Consider the following 12,064-nt stretch of genomic DNA (forward strand, 5'->3'; position numbering starts at 1 on the left):
CATCTCAAATTTAATCAGTTTAACTTAAAAGCCTGGCATCCTTTTCACAGTTGGGATTCTCTGAACAACCCCCCCCCCCCCAGCAAATTCCAATATATTTAAACACAGCATTGGTGTGCACAGCACCTGAAAGGCAGAGGCTGGGTCATCACGGGATCAGGAAAGCAGACCCCCTTGGGGGACGGACAGACCTGCCCCCTCCCAGTCACAGAATCATCGGCACAAAGAGTATTTGCTTCCAAAGAGCCAACAAACACAAGAAAACTCTCGCCTAAAAACTTTCTCCCTAAATGACACAAGCCAAAAACAAAACTGAAAACCTCCTCGTCAATTCTGAGTGCTAAGTTTCACGCGTGGACTTGTGAGTTTGCGGGGGACGTGCAGGTCCTATCTATTAGCACCTATTTTTTCCCCAGGAGGGATACAAACCCGCGCCTGCTCAGAAGGAGAAGTATCCCACCTCAGCTGGGCTGTGTTTGCAGGTGCAGTTCACATACTAATCCGTGTGATGTCTCCACCCAAAGGATGAAGGTGATCACTGTATCTCCACTAGCAGGCCTGCTCCGAGATCTCGCGTGACTCACAGAGCGGTGGAAGCGCTGTCCTTGCCCCAGCTCTCACTCTTCCCAACACTGTGCTCAGAGGAATCTCACACAGTGGGGTGCTGCCCTTCAAGGCCCCCGGAATGGGGACTGAGGGCCAGGGCCTGGACTTGCAAAATAGGCCCTTCGAGGGAGGCGGCACCTCTCACTGCTCCACCTGGGACTGTGAAGGCCTCATCCCAAGAGGGGCCAAGGCAGACGTGCACTTTCCGCTTCATCAAGCGCTGAGAACAGACGACGCCTATCCACCCCCCAGCCCCCAACGCGAAGCTTCCACTGCAGAGACCCACACCACAATACGGTTCTATTTCACACCTCGGACCATGGCATCTAATCCTTAAATCCATGTCACTTTCCTTCCTCGTGACTCCCAAATTGTCAGATAGAAGCTCTAGTTCAGCAAGATCATTTTCAATTTCACAAGCACTGAGAAGGCTAAGGAAGTCGAGCGCCATCTTGGTCATTACAATGGCCAATCTGAGAGATCATTCGATGAAATTGTTAAGAGGGAGCGAGAGAAAGGGAAAGACATTCAAAGGAAAAGGGAAAGACATTCAAAGGAAAAGAGAAAGACCTGGGTTCAAGTTCCAGCCCTGGAGGCTCCCCAGGGTGGGGATTTGGGTCTGTTTTGTTCAATTTCTCAACATGTGTCTCTGGAGGAACGGGTGTATGACCTCAGGTGAGCTGTTTGACTCTCTGAGCCTAGGTTTTCTTATCTGTAAAATGGAATAAATACCATGTACTTGTCAGTTCTTATGAGGACTGAGTGATATAACATATTCGGAAAAAAGTGCCTTATGCAGAGTAGGAGCTTAGCAACAACGAACACATACAGAGCCTAATACATGCCAGACACTGGTCCAGACACTTTACATGCATTAACTCATTTCATCCTTATTCTCTGTGCTAGACGCTATCATTGTGTCTACTTTTCAAAGGAGAAAACTAAAGTGTACAGAGATAAAGTAACTTATCTAAGATCACAGGGAAGTGGCGGTGCCAGGATGTGAACCCAGGCTGACTAACTCTAGAATCCCTTAGACACTCTCCAACACTGCTTCTCTGAATGCAAATATAAATTATTCAATGCACTCACCCCCTCCATGACACCGTCCTACTGACTCGGCTCATTCTCTGTTATGTTCTCACTGAAAGAATTGTTTAAAAATAAATAAAACCCCCAAACCTATCCACTGCTGTCTGAATGCCCTTTGGCAAGTCACTTGCCTTTTCCGGGCTTCAGTTTATCCAGCTGTAAAATGGGCACAGTGAGGTCTACTTCAGAAGGTGGTTGCGAAGACCCAGTGAAGCACCACCTGGAAGCCCCTGACCTGACCCACGTGGGGCTCAGGAAGCAGAAGCAGCAGGTGGTCAAGAGGAGGGCACTGGAATCAGCAGACTGCTCTAAATCTTAGCTGCCACGCTGCCTATTATGTCTGTATCCTTTGGCCTGGGTGTCCTCATTTACAAGAGGGGATAATAATACCAACATCATCGCGCCATTATGAAGGTGAAAGGAGTTCATACACATAAAGGACACAGAATGTGACACACGCTAAGTGTTCAGTGAATAAAAAGGATATTAGAAATTTGACCACCAGCATTATAAAATGGGCCAGAACAAAACCAGCCACAGCCTCTACCCTGAACCTCCAGGACGCAAATGACTTGAAGACTCACTCCCCTTCTCTTTCACAACGTACAATTTCGAGAGTCTGGAGCACCCCCATCTGGAATCACAAACCACAGTAGACTGTGAAAGAAAAGCAGGCCAGAAACTGGCCAGGCTGGTACAGAGAGTGATACCAGGCTGGTATCTTCCCTCAACAGGAGATACACCGCAGTGATGTCTCAAGCCCTGGAGGGATCCTACCACCTGAGGGTCTGAGGGACCACGAGAACATCCCAAAGCTTCAAGCCACCTGCCCCACAACCATCAGCTGAGGTGAGAACAGGCCACGGACAAGGACACCGCTGAGTGGGAGGGGATACAGGCACCTCTGCTCATTCCCTCCCTAGGTGACTAAGGGTATTTTAAAATAGACGTATCCTCCCTAAAGCCAGCCCTCTCTGTGTCTACACAGTCCGGCAGGAAGCCAAGGTTAAGCAAGCTTCTGTCAACAAGTACAGGGGTAACCCTCTCCCACTCACCCACCAGCACACACAGTGCAGAGCCCTGGGGAGGCCACACAGGTATCTGGCATACCGGGGAGAACCTGGAAAGTTCTACAGTGGTCAGAAATGGCTCTGCCAAAGAACTGAACCTCTCTACTCCACGCTGTTTAAGACAGAGCTCTTCTTCTCCCAACTCGAATCTACCTACATACCACAACCAACGTAATCTTCCAAGAGCACAGCTCTAGTCCTATCACCTGCTCACAGAATCATCAATGGCTCCCCACTGAATGAAAGGCAAACTTTTCACACCGCAGTTCAAGGCAGTCTTATCCATCCACTCTTCCCCAGCCAGCGTCGACCTCGCAGGGGAGGCAGTGCGTGGGTAAGTGAAAAGCTTGGGCTTGGGAACTGACCAAGTCAAGGTGGCCCTTGGCATGTGAATTTCTTTTCACCTCTCTGTACCTCAGTTTTATCCTCCATAAAATGGGGATTATACCAAATATACGATAAGGCAGGGAGGGACTGGCCAACTGTGACCCAGGCCAAACCCAAGGGACCACCTGTTTCTGTAAACAAAGTTCTGTGGGAGCCCAGTCACACCCATTTGTCATCTGTAGCTGCTTCCAGACCACAATGGCACAGCTGAGTAGTTGTGATAGAGGCTTCTGGCCTGCACAGCCTCACATATTTACTGTCCAGCTCTTTACAGAAGAAAGTGGACAGTCTGTGTCATAGGGACGGAATGACCTAATATGCCTACACATAGCAAGGGCTCAGTAATAATTACAATTACCCTCAGGAAAACTGGACCTCACACTTCCCCATCTCTGAACTCCTGCCACCCCACCCACCTGAGTGCCTCCACCTGGGGCCACCCCACAAAACTCCGTTCCTACGCTGGTTCCTCCAGGAAGTCACCCTTGATTTCCACACCGCATCCCGAGCTGCACAGGAAGCAGAGAACCTGTTTGCTGGCACCACCTCCTCCCTCCACCCCCAGATCGTGGCAGAGATGGTGTCTCGTCCATCTCTGGGCCCAGACAGCGTCTCTCAAGGCGGGGGCACAGCAGGTGGTCAGTAAGTGGTTGCCGGCATTGAGCTGAATGGACAGAAAAAGGGCAAACCCTTGGGAAACTGATTGCATTGGAGACTTAACGTGAGCTCTCAGTGAATCCTCAAACCAGGATCTCAAGTCTCTTTATCGACTGAAAAGAGGAAGGAATAGAGAAAATAAATCACTCCAGAGTGCAAGCCCGTTAATCAGGACCCATCAAACAAGAATCATTGATTATCTGGAGTTTCCTCTCCCCAGCTCTCGACTTTGTGAAGAAGTGAGTCCCAAGAAAATGCCGAGATTTATTTTAAGAAACACAGTTTTCCTGGGCCCTGCTACGCACTGACGTACTTCAGCCCCATCCCTCTCACTCGCTGTTTCAGTAGCTCATGCAATGACTACCATTCTTCCAAGGAGTACCTTTGGAAAATAAACTCACAATATCCTTAGTCATCGAAGTCATCGAAACTCACAATACCCTTAGTCATCGGGTTCAGGAAGTCAACAAATACGGAACAGTGTGTGTTTGGAAGATTTTAAGCAAGGGCTAAGGCATGCAGGGCTTCCTCTGTAAGCCTCAGGCATTCAGAATCAACCTCTCCAGAGCCTCTTGTTCCGCAGAGCTCTAAAGACTTAGGGCTTCTGTTGCTTTTACGCTGGAGCCCACTCATCCTTGATCGGTGAACTTTCAGTAGAAATGGGCAAGACAAGGAACCACACAGTTCTAGGAAAGAATAAAACCACCATCCCCACCCCCAACTCCAAATCACCACATCATTCCAGAGAAAAGATTCTAGAGGAAAAGGCTCTAGAATCATTTCACACCAGTATCTGAAGGAGTCTTTCCCGCTCTGGCTCTGACCCGTCTCGCTGAGTTTACCACTCTTCCCACCCCCTCTAACGGGAGACCCAGTGCTCCAGAAGCGCCTGGTGAGGGAAAGGAGCTGCTGTCGGAGGCTTGAAAAGGAAAAAGGGGAAGGAAGACAATGACAGCTGAAGAGCGAATTCGTTTTGATTCACTTTATTAGCCCTGACAGAATTTCAAGGAGTGTGTCATTTGTTTGCTTATAACTCCACATCATTCCATATCAAACAGGCTGAAATCAAAGAGGGAAAATCTTGACAGATCAAGCGAAGTAAAGAACCTGATTATTAGTTGTAACAAGAAAACTGATAAAAATTGCACTGTTGTTAAACCAACGGGGAAGGTGCCAAGTTTATACTGCAATTAGCTCTCAAATGAAGGGGGAAGGGCAGCTCTAAGGAAGAAACCTCCCAAAATTCCATAAAATAACTGCACCCAAAGTCATTGCCCTAACAACTCTAAATGCAGACCCACATGCCGGGCACGCAGATTGATGGATCCTGAAGCGGCAGACAGCTTTACCACAGCCGTTCCAGGAGGAAAAGAATACAATGTATCTCTTAGCAGGAAATGCCAGGGGGGAGATTTAAGATACAAGTACACTAGTCATTTAGCATCTGAGGTGGTTTCCAGTCCATCAGTTGTAAAGAGAACTCAACTGTTCGGCCTCCATTCAATGTCCCACTCTAGACTTTGGGAACATCAACATCCCATCATTTCCATGACTGCGCAGTGTGTGGTTAAATGGTTTAGTTCTGATTGTCCTGAAGCACAAAAAATGATATTGCAACGATAGTACAGAGTGTCCACCCAGCACCTGAATACCACAAAGAATGATTATTCAAGTAGTCACAGTTTTAAGACAATCAAAATGCACCATTTGTTATTAAGGGCAAAGCTGGTTAACACATTCACTTCTGTATCCCCAGCATCTTGAAAGGAGCCCGGTACCTACCCAACAGGTGTGTCCACATGTCCACAGATCATTTTAATTGCCTGGGGTGAAGTAAGGGGCCTGAAGCTAGCTGGTGGCTTTTTCCCTCTTCCCCTCTCTCCCCATCAGAGTCTAATATGTCCTTTCTTAATGCAGACCCTGCCTTGATTAAAACCGCTGCCTTGAAACAAACATTCAGATGGGTGAATGGTGTCCCCAGTCCTATACATTGGAAAAAGAGGGGGAGCACGGAGAAGCCAATCCAGGCCACACAGCCCAGCAGGGGCTGAGCCTGAACGCTGGCACTGCTCCCTGTTTTCTCAAAGGAAGAGTCCAGTTTTGCCCAGTGTCCGTGGTTCTCACTACATGCCCACCCTAGGGGTCAATGACTCTCTTCCAACCCCATGTTTGCCATCTCCCGATGCATTACTAGGTCATTTGTGGTTTTTCATCAACCACGGTAATTATACAAGGGCGGTGTGTCTGCAATCTCAGGAGCTGGCGTGGACCGGGGTTCAGATCTGGCTCTGCCTCTTACCAGCCAGGTGGCCCACAATGAGTCAGGGCCAGCTGAGCGCGGGGGGCCCTCACTTACACAGTGGTGATATGTAGGTTTGCTTTACAGACGAAATGAAAACATGTATGTCAATGGTTAACACAGTGTCGGGAGCAGAGTATTGAATAAATGGTGGTTATTCATATTCAAATTAATATAAGTTTTGGGGGAATAAGTCATTCTAAATTGCTGAGAGCTTCCACTTCTGAAAGCCAGTTTTTAACTATGCCATAGGGACTCTTTCTCAAATAGATTATCATGACCCCTGCTTTTTAAATTAACTCAATTCCATGTTTTCTTGATGACCTATGGACGTACTATGAATAGCATTTTGATGCATACAAGGAGGCCCTTAAGGCTGCAGAGTTGCTGGACTGTCTTTAAAAGACCCCAGAGGGGCTTCCCTGGTGGCGCAGTGGTTGAGAGTCCGCCTGCCGATGCAGGGGACACGGGTTCGTGCCCCGGTCCGGGAAGATCCCACATGCCGCGGAGCGGCTAGGCCCATAAGCCATGGCCGCTGAGCCAGCACGTCCAGAGCCTGTGCTCTGCAACGAGAGAGGCCCGCATAACGCAAAAAAAAAAAAAAAAAAAAAAAAAAAAAAAGACCCCAGAGTCCTTTAAATTTAGGGGTAAAGTAAAAGAAGTACCATTCAAGCAAGAGCCTTGATAGGACTTTTCCATTGATGAAAACACCTAAGTGGAAGGCTTTTGCGGCACCCCTCTGAGCTGCTCGGAGGGTCGGTAGGGAAGGCTTCTTGGCTCTCAGCTGGTCTCTAGCCAGGTGAGGCTGCTAGAAAGCTGGGCTCCAGGAGCACCTAGATGTGACTGGGGTCTGTATCTCCCATGCGAGCACATGCAGAATGGGACTGCCAGCCCCTGTGCTCAATATACGTTTTGGAACATGGTTCACAGGATCTTGTTTACACCAGGGAGTATACATCCCTGTCTGGACCCAGAAGATAGCAGCAGGGGGAGGGAGGAGCCCACCGCTGGTTTTCTCCCTTTTTAATGGGCAGTAACCTACATACTTGTATGCACAACCACCAAAGAGCCACCCTGACACCTGCCCATATGTATGCTTCTGTCCCTAAGGGCTATGCACACGTGTACACACACACAGCAGGTGACTAGAGGAGGGCCAGGGCTTATCGCTAATCCGAATTTCCATCCACTCCCCTCACCACCCTTCCTCCTACTTTACCTCTGAATGATATCAAGTCAAGAAAAGGTGCTCAGAGCTGCACGTACGCCCTGGTGCCTTGAGCAAACCCTGCCTGAGCAGCCGCCTCTGCTGGGTCCCACTCTTGCTGTAGCCTTGGGTAGGACGCTACCTACCACCCACCAAATTCTAAGGTGAACTGATAAAGGAAGCACCTTCTAGAGTCAGACTGCTTAGGTTCCAGACATGCCTCAGCCACTTCCCGGCAGAGTGATCCCGGGCAAGTTCCTTAAACTATGTCTGAGCCTCCGTTTCCTCATCTGTAAAATGGGTTGACTCCCTATTCAGGTTCTTGTGAGATTGAAAAGAGGTCATCTAAATGGGAAGGAAATCTAAAAAAGAGGGGCTATATGTTTACGTATAATCGATTCACTTTGCTGTACAGCAGAAACACAATACTGTAAAGCAACTATACTCCAATAAAAATTAATTTAAAAAAAAGATGATGAGAAGGAAAAAAAAAAGAGGTCATCTAACAACGCCCAGTGCATAGGAAGGACACACGGTATGTTAATGCCAATTATCGTTACCATGAAGACGATGCCATGCGCTGTGAACACTTGGCAAACAATGGATTCCTTTAGTTCCCAACTCACCTGTGAGGAAGGTATTATTTCCCCCATTTTACAGATGAGGAAATGGAGGCTCTGAGAGGGGAAATGACTTTCCCAATGTCACACACTAGTATGCAGCCTTTGATAGCAGAGACTCTGGCTCCTAATGATGCTACACTGCTCCTCAGAGGCCCACGCAGGAACCGTGAGCCACAGAAGGGTGAGCGTCACGGCCGCGTGGGAAAAGCAGCCAGAGAGAGTGAGGCTCGTTGCGCAACAGGCACCTCAATGTCACTCGCGCCTGCCCCTGGGAACACAGTTGGCTGCTTGTCACTCATGCCTAACAGATCCAAGAGGAGAGCTGACACTTTCCCATGTCACCAAAGCACAAGCCAAACATCATTTCACAACAGCGTCACTACCGCAAAAATAAAAATGCGGGTACCACAGGAGTGACCGCTGCAGGGTTGTATCCGGCGGGGAAATGCTCAGGCGTAAAGCCCGCCAGTTCCTCCAGCCTGCAGTGGACCAGGCCGGCCTGGGAAGGGCCCCCCAGCCACACAATGGTGGCATTGTCCTGCGGGAACACCAACCAGCCGCAGGTGGGCGTGCACAGCGACTCCGGAGGTTCTGGAACTGTGCCTCTAGAATAATACGCCAGGCCGGGGAACGTGCAGGGAGGCGCTGGTGAGATCTTAAGGACGAGCACGGAGGTGCCCGCTGACCCCACACCTTGCGCTGACCCACCTTCGATGCCTAGGATGCCCCTTGCTTGCTTGCGCTGTCCTGGGATAGGCTGTGCTCTGCCCTGCACTTGACAGGATACACAGTCCTTTCCCATGTTTCCTCACTATGACCACCACCTGTGCACAAGGGGAGGCTGTGCTTCTGTTGAGAGCCTACTGTGCGCCAGGCATTTTCTGCATGTGATCTCATCTACAATCTCTCCCTGCTGGAGTGACAGCTGCAGGGGAACAAAACTTCTCATCTGCTTTGCTCACTGAATTCTTCCAAACATCCAATATGGTGCCTGGCACACAGTAGGTGCTCACTAAATATCTGTTGACTAAATGAGTCATCCCTATTTTACATACTGGAAAACAGAGGCTCTAAAAGGTTAAAAATGTACATAGGGTCCCACACCTAACAAATGGTGGTGCTCCATTTGAGCCAGGCAGCCTGGTCCTGCGGCTACCAGCTCTCACAAAACATGTGCATCCAGGTCTCCCGAGGGCCTCCCTGGAAAGTCAATTAAGGCCACGTAAGGATGAAGATGATCACTGGTGCCTTCAGAATAAAACTGGGTTCCCCCTGCAGCACTTTCTCTCACCTATTCCAACCATAGATGCAAGATCTGAATAACTTTTACCATAATGTCCAGCATTTCCAAGAAAGCCAAATGTCAGAGCCCACTTGCAATTTCTCAAGTATTTTCAGTCCCTTCCTGTGTTCATTAGTCATTAGAGATATTCTCTTCCCAAGAGCTTCCTCTCTGGCTGTGATGGGAACCAGGCCCCCCCCCACCCCAGAGGCAGGCCTGGAGGGAGGGAAGGACGAGATGTGGTGGAGGGTAGGGGGAGCTGCTGACACACTCTTTGACAGCAAACATCCCCAAGCCCAACAAGAGCTTGTGGGAGCTGCCTGGCAGGGTGGCCACACCTGAGGGGCTGGTGACAACCTGGGCAACAACACAGACCTCCCTCCCATCTGGTCATGAACTGACCTTTTAAATATTAGCCTCCCTCCGATCCTCCAAGCCTCCACAGTTCCCCTCATCTGCAGACTGCAGGGAAGGCGATGCCGGCCATTGCGCTTCTTGGTCACTCCTGTCCAGCCCAAATGCCTCAGCTTAGCTTCCTAGGCACAGGCTCCCCAGGATTTTGGCCCTACCAGGTCCAGTCAAGACCTTGGAGTCCTGGGTAGCCTCTGGTAGGTTGCTTAACCTCTCTGAGTCTGTCTCCTCTTCACAGGATTGTTAAATGCATACAGGGAAATATTAGACCTAAGGGACCTCACACATTTGGACACGGAGTACGCCAAGGCGTTGAGCAAGCCACTTTCTGAGCCTCAGCTTCCACATGTGTAAAATGGGATAATAATTTATTATCTACTGTGAGGACTATATGAGAATGTTTGTAAAGTCCTTAGCACAGTGCCTGGCACCTAGGTGGAAGCTTTGAATTTTTTTAAACTTATTTTTATTTTTGGCCACACCATGCAGAATGCAGGATCTTAGTTCCCCAACCAGGCATCGAACCCGTGCCCCCTGCAGTGGGAGCACAGAGTCTTAACTACTGGACCGCCAGGGAAGTCCCAGGAACCTTTAAATGTTAGTTTCCTTTCCTGCCTCGTCTCCATGTCCCCAACCCACAAATTCCTCTGGTCCACCACTCACATCACAGGCTATGTGCCACGTTAACCTTCGGTCCCTGCTGGTGGGTTTTCTGGTCTGGCATGTCCTCCCGCATCCCCTCCGTTTGGCAGGATGTTCTTTTCTAGAAACCCGCCCCGACTGCCAGGCTTCTCTCCCTTCTTTGAAATCCTGGTGCACCTACAATTAAACACACCTGTGTGCCTAGCGACCCAGCCCCTGTACCTTTGCCCACACCGTCCTCTCTGCCAGCAGTGCCATCTCTACCCCACCACCTGGCAAATGCCTATTCGGTGTCTTAAAAGCCTAGTCAAGTCTCAATCCCTGTAAAGCCATTCCCAACTCACTGTCTCACTCCCAACAGGAAATTCTTTGTTCCTTCTTCTTGGCTCCAAAAGCACTTTGCACGTGGCTTCATCATGGTTATTATAACCATCCACATCTCAACTGGGGGCTTCTCCAGAGCAGAGAACAAATTTTCTACATCTTTGAAACATTAGCACAGTGCCTGACTCCCTACAGGAGCTCAATAAACAAGCACTTACTGACTGACTGGATGGTCAATGGGTGGACAGATGGACAAGAAATGGAGGGGTAGACCAGTGAACGTTCAGATGGATGGACAGACAGATGGACGAATAGATGGGATGGACGAATGAATCTGTTCCCCTTCACTGCCTAGCACATAAAGTCCCCATGAAATCAAGACGATGATTCATGTATCTTTTAGACCAGTCGTAGTACAAGACACAGAACAGGCACTGGCAGGTAACACTTTGCTGTGAGAATTTCCAGCAACACAGTAGTGACCCACCTGACTGTGGACATTAAAGTGTTCTTTAAAACAGTACACACACAGAAACACACACATGCTAGAGCAGGCTTGTACTGGCTCTGGAGAGTTGACTGTTAAACTTCTAGGAAATCTGTGAGTTAGCTGTTAACCAGCCATTAATTATAAAGGAATATCAGAAAGTGGAATTTAAGAAAACAATCCCATTTACAATCGCATCGAAAATAAGATGCCAAAGACTGAGTTCTCACCCTTGGGCAGCTGTTTTCTAGTTGTTCAACTCTGCATTACCAGATTGGCCTCAAATTATTCAAAATATTCCCTGAAAGGATTCATAGGAAATGATTAGACATTCTGATCTCCAGGAATGTCTATCTCCAGTGGACAGTCCCAATCTCTCTACAGTGTTGTCATACGAGGCAATCCTGAATCCCAAGAGACCAATTCATCCGTAATTTCAATTACAGAATTTCAGTGACTGAAGAACCTCTGGTGATGATACAACCCTAAATTTATAGTTGAAGAAAGAGAGGCCAATTGAAGTTACTTTTAGGTTATCCCCAAACTTAAATATACGGCCCTATATGGACCTAAAAATAAATACATAGGCCAATCAGCCATGAGGTCACAACAAAACATACATGAAGCAAATAAAAATGCATTTTTATGATAAAACTGAACTTAGAAAACTGAACATTCTGAAAAAATAATTTAATCTAAAATTGTTCAATTTAAAATTCCTTTTCCAATTGTATTGAGATTTCATTTACATGTAATGTACTGCATATATTTCAAATGTAAAATTTGATGAGTTCTGATCTACGTACACCCACGAAACCATCCCTACAATCAAGATAACAAACGTTGGAATCTAAAAAAAAAATGGTTCTGATGAACCTGAGGGGCAGGACAGGAATAAAGACGCAGACGCAGATGCAGACCTAAGACCTAGACGTAGAGAATGGACTTGAGGACACGGGGAGGGGGAAGGGGAAGCT

The 12,064-nt window shown here is 48.3% G+C and overlaps 1 protein-coding gene across 8 annotated transcripts in view; it reads right to left on the reverse strand.

Moving 5' to 3' along the window:
- NAV2 (neuron navigator 2) overlaps positions 1-12,064 on the reverse strand; it is an 840,045-nt gene that overhangs the window by 274,675 nt on the left and 553,306 nt on the right. The window lies entirely within an intron of this gene.

Source organism: Stenella coeruleoalba (assembly GCF_951394435.1).
Source record: "Stenella coeruleoalba genome assembly, chromosome: 8".
Taxonomy (NCBI): Eukaryota; Metazoa; Chordata; class Mammalia; order Artiodactyla; family Delphinidae; genus Stenella; species Stenella coeruleoalba.